Source organism: Elephantulus edwardii, unplaced genomic scaffold (assembly GCF_000299155.1).
Source record: "Elephantulus edwardii isolate Elephantulus edwardi_28Jun2011 unplaced genomic scaffold, EleEdw1.0 scaffold00009, whole genome shotgun sequence".
NCBI classification, from domain to species: Eukaryota; Metazoa; Chordata; class Mammalia; order Macroscelidea; family Macroscelididae; genus Elephantulus; species Elephantulus edwardii.
This window is the reverse complement of record NW_006399759.1, coordinates 17,002,760-17,015,862: the sequence shown is the minus strand read 5'-3', so window position 1 is coordinate 17,015,862 and position 13,103 is coordinate 17,002,760. Positions and strand designations below refer to the sequence as shown.

At 38.6% G+C, this 13,103-nt stretch overlaps 2 pseudogenes; one reads left to right on the top strand and one right to left on the bottom strand.

Annotated features, from left to right (window-relative positions):
• LOC102876656 overlaps positions 1 to 4,042 on the top strand; it is a 6,048-nt pseudogene extending 2,006 nt beyond the window's left edge.
• A 3,561-nt stretch (positions 4,043 to 7,603) lies between these two features.
• Positions 7,604 to 9,310, bottom strand: LOC102853928 (annotated as a pseudogene).
• Positions 9,311 to 13,103: the final 3,793 nt, after the last annotated feature.

Genomic DNA, 13,103 nt, shown 5'->3' with positions numbered 1-13,103 from the left:
CAGCCTGAACTTCTTCTTTCATCACCATAGGCTCTTGCTCATATGTTGTTTCATGATAAAACAATAATTTTCTTTTTTAAAAATAAAGTACATAAAATAGAAAAAAAGTAAAAATTACGAGGCATGAATACCTTATTATTAGCCCATTTTAGGCCTTCCCTTTGTTAGAGATAGTTATTTTTTAAATTTTTTTAAAATTTTTATTGTATTATTTTTACATGTACGATTGCCCCCTTCTTCTCCAGCAGAGCATCTGGTGCATTTGAACCGCATACCTCTGGGGTTGCAGTGCAGCGTCTTGCCACTAGTCCACCAGAGCTCCCTAGAGATAGTTCTTTGTATGAATAGTTTTGGTTTACTTTCCCTGCGCATAAACAGAGTTCTCTAATTTTTTCTCTTATGTTTTGCAGGGCTGGTCTGGTGGATATGAACTTTCTCTGCTTCTGTTTGGAAATATTTTCATTTCATCCCTATTCTTGAATGGCATTTTTGCTGGTTATAGTATTCACAGTTGGCAGGACTTGGGGTTGTTATTTTTATTTAATTTTATTAATTGTTTTGCATTAGAAACATAACATTGCAGTGCCTTTGGCCTCAAAGATCTTTTAAAATTTTATTTTATATTGGTTTGCACAGAGAGTTGTACACATTGTGTTTCACACTATTCTTCACTCACATTGTGATTCGTATAATCATTCCCATTTATTATGGGCTTTATAAATCTTTTTTAAAAAAATTGTTTGCTTACTAAGTTCATGTACATTGTGATTCACACTATTCCTCATCTGTATTGTGTTTCATACAATCATTCTCATGCATTATGTTTTATAAAATTGATCACCATTGGACCATTGCCCTTGTCTTGTCACCCAGCTCCTTCACTTTTCCTTCTTTCCCTCCCTCCATCCATCAAACTATGCAGTCCTCACCCCTGCACTCCCACCCCCTTTCCTCCTTAGGTTCCCATACATGTGTTACTAGTTATCCTTTTTTTATATATACAATAATGGTCTTATGCAGTATTTTTCCTTATGGGGCTTAGTTCTTGCAGCATAATGTTCTTCAGTCACTACCAAATTATGAGGTATTTTTTGAAATTGTGGCTCCTGAGTGCTGCATAATATTCCATTGTATGAATGTACCATAATTTCTCAATCCATTTTGTTGTGGTTGGACCTTTGGGCTATTTCCATGTTCTTGTGATGGTGAATAAAGCTGCTATGAATATTGGTGCACAAATCTCCATGTCTCATTTCTAGTTTTCGTGTTTGGTTATATGGAGTTTTTATATTCAACTTTTTGAGGAAACATCAAACTATCTTCTAGAGTGGTTGTAGCATTTTAAAATTCCACCGACAATATGGGAGTTCCTGTCACTCCACATCATCTCCCGCATTTATTGTTTGGTCACTTCTAAACTTATCACTGCTACTGGTGTGAGGTGATATTTCATTGTGGTTTTGATTTGCATCTCTTATATTACCAGTAATTTTGAGCATTTTTTTCATGTATCTGTTAGCCATCTGAATGTCTTCTTTGGTGAAAAGTCTTTCCATGTCTTTTACCTATTTTTTAATTGGGTTATTATTATTTTTTTTCTTCTGAAAGCCTAGGGGAATTCTGTAAACTCTTGTTGTGAGATCCTTGTCTGAGACGCTATTATCAAATGTTTGTTCCTAGTTTGTAGGTTTTCTTTTCACTCTGTCGGAAAGAGTTTTTGGTGAGTACAGAGATTTAATCTTTAAAAAGTCCCATTCATCATTTTTTTCCTCTCCATATTGTGCATTTCTGGATGTATTTGTCAGTATTTTTATACTATAAACTAGGTCTTCTAAGCTTGATCTCAGTCTGTCTCTTATGAACGTTATGGTTTTAGGTCTATTCACAGGTCTTGATCCACCTTGAGTTGATTTTTGTGTACGGTGTGAGATGTGGATCCTGTTTCAGCTTTCTGCAGGTGGAAGTCCAGTTTTGCCAGCACCATTTATTGAAGAGGTTGTCATATCCCCATTGATAGGTTTTCTTTCTTTATCGAATATCAATTAACCATACATAGAGAGTTCCATTTCTGGGTTCTTGCTTCTGTTCCATTGGTCTATGTGCCTGTCTTTGTACCAGTACCATGCTGTTTTGATTACTACTGCTGTGTAGTAGATTTTGAGGTCAGTGAGTGCTATGCCTCCCACTTTACTTTTGTTTCTCAGAAGTGTTTTCTTATTTGGGGTCTCTTTCCTCTCTAAATAAAGTTGACAATTTCTCATTCATTATGATTTATAAAATTAATCGCCAGCACTATGCCACCCATCCCCTATCTTTCCAGATCCTTCCTCTTTCATTTACCCTCCTTCCCTACCACCACCAAATTGTGTAACCCTATGATATCCCCTCTTCTCATTCTCATTCCCACTTTAGGACCTAGTTATCCTCCTATTTTTATAATAATGATTTTAGGCAATATTTGTCCTTTTGAGACTGAGTTCACTCAGTATAATGCTCCCAAGTTATGTAGTAATTTTTGAAATCATTGCTCCTGAGTGCTGCATAGTTTTTCATCATGTGAATGTACCACCATTTCTCAGTCCATTCAGCTGTGGTTGGGCATTTGGGTTGTTTCCATGTTCTTGCAATTGTGGATAACGCTGCTATGAACATTGGTGTACAAATCTCTATTTGTGTCTCAGTTCTAATTTTCTCGGGCTGTATTCTTAGCAATGGTATAGCTGGGTCATATGGAATTTCTATGTTCAGCTCTTTGAGGAAATACCAGAATGATTGTACCTTTTACCATAAACAGGAATAATCCATTGTGCTGATGGTATTCTATTCCTGAACTGAGTGATTGTACCTTTTACCATAAACAGGAATAATCCATTGTCCTGATGGTATTCTATTCCTGAACTGAGAGAATTATGTGACTACATTTGTATCTCTTTTTAATATTATTTGGTGGAGCTCCCCGATTAAAACAAGCTTGGAAGCAGGAGTGGCTTCCATTTCCAAAATAGCTTGCCTCCAGAAACCCTATGAACCTGGAAAAAGGATGACAACTATACAATTGTTCAGGTCTTTTGTTCATAGAGTCACTATGAGTCACCTACGACCTAACAAAAACAATAACTACTAAATGTAGAGATATCAGTACTCTAATGCATGGGTTATCAAATGATGGTCTTCATAGGCAATTTGAATTTTATCTTGAAAAAATGAAAGAAGATGAAACTCTCTCCTCTTAGGAAGGAATTATCTATAAAGTAAATATGCTCATACTGAATAAGACGGCAGGATCATTTTCTAAGCCATCAAAAAGAAAAATTTATGACATACTAAAATGTTTTCTTTTTCATCCTGGAAAACGATTTCTCCATAGACTAGTATTGGGAATTGAAACCAGTTGTGATGATACAGCAGCTGCTGTGGTAGATGAAACTGGAAATGTGTTGGGAGAAGCAATACATTCTCAAACTGAAGTTCATTTAAAGTAGCAAGAAGACGTTCTTTAATAAAACATCCAGAGTGCTCCACCATGTGTGGTGGGAAAGCTATAGAACATTTGGCAAAACAAGGAAATAAATTACAATTTGATCTCAAGCCACCCTTGCATTGTAACAAAAACTGTAATTTTCCTTTTACTGGACTTCAAAACACTGTTGACAAAATTATAATACGAAAGGAAAAAGAGGAAGGCATTGAGACAGGACAGGTCCTGTCTTCAGCTGCTGACATTGCTGCTGCAGTACAGCACACAATAGCATGCCACATTGCAAAAAGAACACATCGTGCTATCCTCTTTTGTCAACAGAGAGTCTTGTTGTCCCAGACTAATGCAGTACTGGTTGCATCTGGAGGCGTTGCAAGTAACCTATATATCTGAAAAGCTTTGGGTATTATAGCTGATGTAACTCAGTGCACTCTGTTGTGCCCCCCTTCCAGGCTATGCACTGACAATGGCGTTATGATTGCATGGAATGGCATTGAAAGATTACGTGCTGGCTTGGGCATTTTACACAGTGCAGAAGGCATCCGCTATGAACCAAAGAATTAGACTGGACAATGAATAAGGATGACAGAAAAAGAGTTGGCACCTTTGACCTGTGATGATGGAGAAGAGCACTGAACAGCCCATGTATGACCAAGAGAATTCGACTGGTGGAGAATTTGACTTGGATTTGACTGCTGAACTGAAACAGGAGCCTGGACTAATTGCAGAATTGTGCCTTGGCAATGTGGGCTAAAACTTGGATTTGCATTGGGTGGTATTCTTTGCCTCCCATACTCTCCAATTTCCTTCTCCAGTAAACCACATTGTTGTTACTATAACTGTAAGCCTGTGAGTTAGCAATTAATAAACAGACTCTTGCTATTAAAAAAAAAGGAAGAAAAAATGATATTCCCATTTTATAAGTTTTGTTTCTTGTTAAGTATCATTTGACCATAGATAGATGGTTTACTTTTTGGATTCTTGATTCTGTTTCATTGGTCTATGTACCTGTCATTGCACCAGTACCATGCTGTTTTGATTATTACAGCTGAAAATAGTAGGTTTTAAGAGTAGGAAGTGTTATGCCTTCCACTTCATTCCTGTTTTTCTCAATGGCTTTGCTTATAAAGGTTGTCTTTCCTCTGCAAATAAACTTGCCAATTGCTTTTCTATCTCTTTGAAAAATTACTTTGATGTCTGTAATGGAATTGCTTTAAACATGTAGACTGCTTTTGGTAGGATTGTAATTTTCACTATATTGAGTCTCGTTATGCATAAACAGGGGACATTTTCCAATTTATTTAGGTCTTTTATTGTTTTTTGTAGAAGTGTTTTGTGGTTTTCTTTGGAAAGGTCTTTTGTGTCTCTAGTTAGGTCTATTCCTAAGTATCTCAATTTGTAGTCAGCTCTTGTAAATGGTTTTTCCTTCTCCATGTTTTCTTTTTTTACTGTTGAAGAATCCCACTGGGTTTTGTATATTAATCTTGTATCATGCCACTTGACTAAATTTATCTCCTAAATATCACAATTTTTTGGTTGAGTCCTTGGGATTTTCTCTGTCCATATCATATCATCTGCATATAACAACAGTTTCACCATCTCTTTGCCTAAATGGATGCCTTTTATTTTCTTCTCTTGTTATGTTGTCATAGCAAGTATTTCCAATAAAATATTAAATAGGAGTGGTGACAGTGGGTATCCTTGTCTTGTCCCAGTTCCCAAAGAGAAGGGTAAATCCCACCTCTGATGTTAACAAGCCAGCACGTGAGTCATTCTAAAGGAGTGAAAATGACACTACAGATATCTGAACTGATAAAATATGGACAATTAATCTCATCCTAATCATTCAAATAAACTCAATGTTAAATACTCACTTCGTGCTCATCAGTGGGTAACAAATTATACACATCTTCAAAGTAATACTTTGATTGTTGTTGTTATGTGCCATCGAGTCACTTGTGACTCACAGCAACCCTACGTACAGCAGCCATAAACCCTGTTCTATCTCGTGCCAGTTTTACTGTCTCTGACACACCTACCCCTATTACCCCAGTCACTGAATCAATCCATCTCATCCAGGATCTTCCTCTCTTGTGGTGTCCTTCCACCCTCCCAAGCATGATGTCCCTCTCCAAGGACTGGTCCCACCTTGCAACATGTCCAAAGTATGTCAGACGAAGCTTTAGAATCCTTGCCTCCAAGGAGCAGCCTGGTCTCACCCTCTCTAGGATGACCCTGTTTGTTCCCCAAGCAGTCATGATATATTTAATACTCTTCTCCAGGACCACAGCTCAAAGGCATCACTTCTCCTTCTGTCATCTCTAGTCATTGTCCAGCTTTCTGATGCATAACAAGAGCACTTATTTAAGTTTTACTGTGCAATACAACTATAAAACTGGCTTGGATGGCTCAATTTAACCACTGTTTATATAGTGCAACTATATAATATTTTACATTTTATTTGGAGTATGACCAATATTAATCTAGGTTATAATTACCCCAGCTGCCAATTGCCACCACTTTTTTAAAAAATCTGTATGTGTGAAAGAGGACTGTCTCTATACAAAGAAACAATTTCACAAACCTACCGGTAAACAAATACATTCACATAACTGGAACTTCTGTGTCAGCTGATTCTTTTTGGTACAGTGACTCTGTATACTCCTTCCATTTTCTTTTAACACTTCCTGGATCATTCAATATTCTACCCATAGCATCCATAAGTATTGTGACTCAAGGCTTAAAATTGTTCTTTAGTTCCTTCAACTTAAGAAATGCCAAGTGAGTTCAGTTCTTTTTATTTTCGGACACCAGTTCTTTGCTCATTTCTTAATAATACTTTGCCTTCCCATGCTGCCCTTTGAAATCTTCTATTCAGCTTCTTAACTTCTTGATTTCTTCCTGACTGTGTTGATCACAACAGATTTTGGTTAACCTTTAGAAGAGTGGGCATCCCAGAGCACTTGATTAAGTTTCTATGAAACCTATACTTGAACTAGGAAGCAATCCTCAGAACAGATTGGGGAAGCATGCATGGTTCAAAATCAGGAAGGGAGTGCATCAGGGATGCATCCTGTCACCATACTTTTTCAATTTATATGCAGAACAGATCATTCAGGAGGTTGGACTTTATTGGAGGAAGACTCATCAACACCCTATGTTATGCAGTTCTCACAACCTTGCTTGCTAAAACTAAGGCAGACCTGAAGCTCTTGCTGCAGAAGGTTAAGGACTGTAGTTTTCAATCAAGAAGACAAAGATTCTTACCACTGGGCCAATTGGCAGCACCATGATAGATGGAGAAGAAATTGACGTTGCTAACAGTCAAAATTTGCTCAGCTCCACGATCAACACACCTGGCACCAGCAGTCGGGAAATCAAAAGATGGATTGTATTAAGTAAATCTGCTGTCAGGAACCTTTCCACAGTCCTAAGAAGCAACAATGTCAGTCCAGAGACTAAGGTGTACCTGATCCAGCCAATGGTCTTCACAATTACTTGCTATATATCAGAGAGCTGAACAATGACTAAGGATGATAGAAGAAGAATTGATGCCTTTGAGTTGTGATGCCGAAGAAGAGTCCTGAACATACCATGCATTGCCAAGAAAACAAGTAGGTCTGTTTTGGAGGAAGTGAAGCCAAGTTTATCCTTGGAGACTAGAATTTTGAAACTCCATCTCACATACTTTGGGCACATGGCCAGGAAGGACTGTTCCTTGGAGAAAGACATCATGCTCAGAAGGGTGGAGTGACAGTGCAGGAGAGGAAGACCCTGGGTGAGATGGATTGATAGAGTGACTAGGAAAATGGGAGTAGGTGTGTCAGAATCAGTGAGACTGACTCAGGACAGGACAGGCTTTAGAGCTATTGCACATAGGGTTTTCGTGTCCCAGGTGACTCGACATCACATAACAAAAACAACAACAACAACAACTGGAACTTCAGGATGCTGGAGTTGTATTCATTTCACAAAATCATTAACTACCTTTGGTCTTTTTAAAAAGGCTGCACTGCAATATCCTAAACATTGTAATGTGCATCCCTCAATGAAAAGAGTGGCCTTGAAGTGCAGAATGGAGAGTACAGTCTCACTGTGAAGAGTAGCTTACTATGGTTTCAAGCATCATAGCATTGGATTCTGTCCATCAGGGTTGAGGTCATTATTGCCAGAAGGGCGTTGGACAGGGTAAATATTCAGCTCATTCACTTGTGGAGTGGGATGTATGACAACCAACTGGTCCTGGGGAATGTCTGCTGCAGCTGCTGCAAGATTGGTAATAGATTTTCTTATACACATGGAAAGTCTAAGTGCTGATTTTTTCCTTCTTCTTTCTCCCAAGATATTCTAATAAAAGGTCTTTGGACATAGTTGTACATCACTTCTGGGTGGCCTCCGGGTCTTTTCTTTACTTTTGCTTTGTAGGTAGGATATCCTTCTATTCCCAATCTAATCTTTTTAAGACCTCTCTCCTCCAAAACAGATTTGGCCATATCTCTGTTTTGAGCAAACTTGAAAAATATATACAATTTTGTCTTATAAATAATATTTTAGTACTCTTCTCCCATTTGTGTAGATACTTTTCATCCCAATCAACCACATTATCATCTGTAAGTACCACTCGGTGGCATTCTCTTTCCCCACTCTTGGTACTAGCTACCAAGAGAGGGAAGATAATTGTTTTCGAGATAAAATTCAAATTGTCTATGAGCGCCATCATTTGATAACTCATGCATTAGAGCAATGAGATCTCTACATTTAGTAGCACTATATTAAAAAGAGATACAAAGATGCTTCTCTAAGTTCAGGAATAGAATACCATCAGGACAACAGGTTATTCCTATTTTATAGTAGTCTAGAATAGCTCAGAATGCAGTGGAGCCAATTCCCTCTGCCACCTCATACTCCCACTTCTCGTTTGAGACACGTGAAGACATGTTCTTCTCTGCCAGACTCAAATATCCTGCCCAACTTTGTATTTGGTTGTGCAATAGGAGTGGATGGGTCTACAACAAATATTGTCCACTTTTAGTGTCACTTGTTCTGATGTTTTTACATTGAGTTTTTCTCTTTTGCATTTTCATAGACACATACCATCTCCCCAGATGTCTTACAGCTACCACCTGAATTTGACTGGCTACTGTTTCTCCTTCTGTTTCCGGCCTGCTACCAGAATCCCTTGGGGATGCTTTCTGAAGTAGAGGACTGCCTGGACGAAAGGAACTATAATTTTTTTTTTCTTATTCAACTTGGTGCTATCATTTTGGAGAAGTAACTTTTTTTAAATAAAATTTTTGTTTTATACTGATTTACTTACAAATTTCGTGTATGTTGTTTTTCACACCAGATCTTTCCCATTTCCATTACCCACCCTTCCCTTTGACCACCCCTCCCTTTACCCACTCCTCCCTTCACCCATCAAATTGTGTGAACCTAGGATAAGCCACTCCTGCAACATGACCCTGCTTCCCCACCCCTCTGCTCCCATCCTTGCCCCCTAGAGTTATGGTCTTTTACAGTATTTGTCTTAATGAGAACGAGTTCATTCACTTAGCCTAATGCTCTTCAGTCCCTCCCAAGTTAATACAAGCAGTGAGCTGAGATATTGTTCTTTCATGAGACAAAGGTTGCTTGACCTTTGTCCATCTCTTGATCTCTTGCGTCCCCCAGTAGCATCATGTAGACTCATTTTAGTTGATCCACTTCTCCTTTAGCAACATGTGAGGGGATACTTGAATGTTTCTAAATATTAAGAGGCTTACTATGCAACTTCAAATCCCAATTCTCTGCATTACTGCAGTTAATGTTAAAACAATGAGGCCATCCTGCCATCCCACTTCAAGCTTGCTCAGACTACTGTTCCGAAATCACATAGGTAACACCCACAACCTGTGGTTTACTTTGAGTGTCCACTGAGGATCAAGGCAAAGACTGTAGCCAACGGACACCTCTGTTTCTTCATCAACCAGATCCTTCTGGTGGTGGCTGTGACTGGTCACTTGGGCTGCTAAGGCGACCACAACTTGTCTTTATTTTTTACAATTTGATTGTGATATGTCTGAGTTTATCCTATCCACTTGTCATTCATTGAATTCTCTGAATATACAAAGTACTGTCTTTCATCAAATTTGGAAAACTTGGCAACATGAATCTTTCATTTTATTTTTTATTTGCTCTCTTCCTATTGGTCGTATGTTGGTATAATTGGATGTGTTCTAATTGTCTTTGACCATTTGTTTATTTTTCTTCAATCTTTTCTTTTTCTCTGGCTGGAAGATCTCAAGTGATCAATTGATCAAATCCACTGATTCTTCTGTTCATTCAAATTTGCTACTGAGTTCCTCTTGAGAGTGTTTTTAGTTTTCTGATATTGTAATTCTCATTTCAACATTTTCAATTTGGTTTTTTCTTATAATTTCTATTTCTTTACTGATTATCTTTATTTGGCTAGAGACTATTCTCATAAGATTTTTGGACATAATTTCTTTGAACACATTTAAAAGAGTTGACTTAAAATATTTCTTGATTGTTATTGATTCCTTTCTTTAAAATGTGTTTGGGCCATATTTTCTTTTTCATGTCTCATATCTTTGTTGTATTTATTTTAAAGCCAAGAAAGGTAGTTTATTTCAGCAAGCTGTATAAAAAGAAAAAGTTAGATAGAGAAAGAGCACAAAAACCACAACATAATGCCAACCCTGGAAATCACATTTTCTTTTTTCCCCAGGGCTTGTTTCTGTTAGGTCTGTAGATTGCCACTCAAAAGATCACTGACTCATGTATGCAAACGGCAAGAGTGCTTTATTTTTCAGAACAAACTCCAGCATGCAGGAGTCTATCATTCAATAGAAAATGGCAATCCTGGGTGAGGGCACACAGGCCTTTCTATGGGTTGAAATGGGGTTGTTTGACCAGGGTGAGGTAATTGGGAACCTGTTTGGTGGATGAGGGGAACAGTTACATGGGTCGGTTTGTGATCGGCTTGTGCCTAGGCAGCCAACAGCCCATATTCTCTTGTCACGTACACCCTTTCTTGCATCATGCATGCACTTTCTTGTGTCATGTACCCACATTCTTGTGCTACATACATTAAACCTCAGGATTAGTTACTCAAAACCTTACAAGGACATCAGGTACAGATAGCTAACCTTGAAACAAGACCCTCCCGTATTCCTGTGGTTGCTTTTTCTCCTGACTGGCTGCCTGTTGGGTGAAAAATTTTTATGGCCTGTTCTTGGAATTGATGACTTTTTAGGGTTAGGCTCAGGTCAGGCTTAAGATGGAGGCAAGGTGCAAAATGGAGTCCATACAGTCCTCTCTGTTTCTATTGCTCTTTTTTGTTTGTTTCTTCAGCAACTTTTCTGAACTAATTATATAAAGCTTGTATTTTTTTTTTTTCTGTGTGATTTCTGAAGTCTACTCGGTTAACATAGGGTTAAACCGGGTGGCTCCTTGGAGGCAAGGATTCTGAGGCTCCGTCTAACATACTTTGGACATGTTGTGAGGAGAGACTGGTCCTTGGAGAGGGACATCATGCTTGGGAGGGTGGAGGGACAGCGCAGGAGGGGAAGGCCCTCTATGAGGTGGATTGATTCAGTGACTGGGATAATTGGGATGGGAGTGTCAGAGACGGTGCGATTGGCACAGGACAGAGCAGTGTTTAGGGCTGTTGTACATAGGGTCGCTATGAGTCTCAGGCGACTCAACGGCACATAACAACAACAACACTCGGTTAACTTTTTGTTGTTATGTGCTATCAGGTCATCTTCATCTGATAGCAACCCTATGTACAATAGCTCTGAACCCTGCACTATCCTGAGTCAGTCTCACTGACTCTGACATACATAATCCCATTGTCCCAGTTACTTAGTCAATCCATCTCCTCAGGGTCTTCCTCACCTGTGCTGCCTCTCCACCCTCCTAAGCCTGATGTCCTGTGCCAAAGACCAGTTGTTCTTGGCCACGTGCCCAAGCTTGCCTCCAACAAGAAACTTGGTTTCACTCTCTCTAAGACAGACCATTTGTTCATCTGGTCATCCATGGTATGTTCAAGACTCTTCTCCAGACCACAACTAAAAGGTATCAATTTTTCTTCTGTCATCCTTAGTCATTGTCCAGCTCTCTGATGCACAGCAAGTAATTGTGAAGACCATGGCTTGGTACCTTCGTTTCTAGACTGACATCATTGCTCTCTGGCACTTTGGAGAGATCCTTGACAGCAGACTTCCCCAATGCAACTAGAGGTATCAAAAATATTTTTATTTCCTGGCTGCTGGTGCCAAGAGTGTTGATTGAGAAAGCTGAAATTGTTAAAAATTTCAATCTCTTCTCTATCCACCATGGTGCTGCCAATTGGCCCAGTGGTGAGAATCTTTGTTAATGAATATACAAGGATTTCTATAAATGCTGACTGGAACCACCAAGTCTCCAAAATTCATATCTCCAAGGGGCTGTGTATGTCTGTTGGAGTGCCTCTTCAGAATACTTTCATGAAGTTTAACTTTTGTTCTAATCTTTACTTGATGCTTGTGTAAAGCCCCTGGTCAGCACGAGGTGAGATTTTAGGCCCATCTTAGATGTTTCCTGAGCATATACGGAGCTCTACCCATGTTCATGGCTTTTTATCTATTCAGTTTTTCAAAGTTTCTATAGGCATCTAATTATCCAGTTTTCCTTTCCAGTTTTTTTTGATACGCCTATTGTTTTCCTCAATTGTTGTCGCCCACCTTAGACACAGATTCAAGTTAGTTAATTATCTCCTATAGGTTTTTAAAAAAATGCTTTCTGATTTGTACTGTTAAATTTTTGAATCAGATTCAAAAAAGGTAGTTTTGCAGATGAGATCTTCAGGGAATCACCATATATATCAAATAATGACATTTTCCTGAAAATGAGGCTTTTACGGAGCTCTAACTCCTCTACTTCTTTTTCAGGGACCAGTGAGTTGTAATTTCCACTCCAGATTCAAGCTGTTGATTTTCCACAGACTTGGAGAGAGGTAATAAAAATAAGTTCATCTAAAACACCAACCAGCTCTTATTTCTTACTGAAATTCAGCTACTTTCCTTGACTAAACACTTCCATGAATTGCTACAAGCTTTTGGTTAATTTCCAGAGATTGGAAAATGTTGATTCTGACTATTTTCTGCCAGGTTTTTTTTTCCCTTTAAATTGCTTTTATGGAGAAAATTTTTGGATGTTTATTAGTTTATTTTTATGAGTGTCACTATTTGTTTTTTGTTTGGTTAAGTAACATTAACAATGCAACATGGCTGAACAAAAGGCAGTGGATCTGGAGTCAGACAGGTGAAGATTTTTGATCAGGTGAGTGACATAATGCGACTTGTGTTGCAGTGCACTTCTTTTGGTTACTGTATGTTGACTGTAGACAGAGAATTAGAAGATAGAATGAAAATAACCCAAGTTTTCTCAGAACAGACTCCTAGTTCTTCCTTTGACCAGCAGGACTCTGCAGGTTTTGCCTCTGGCTGGTTCTATGACTTTGTTTCTTACCACAATTCCTATTTTTTCTTTACTCTGCTTCAACCACACTGGCTGCCTGAATTTTCCTCAAATTATGTTAGTAAAGCACTTAACCTAGGGCCTTTTCACTTGCAATTCCGTC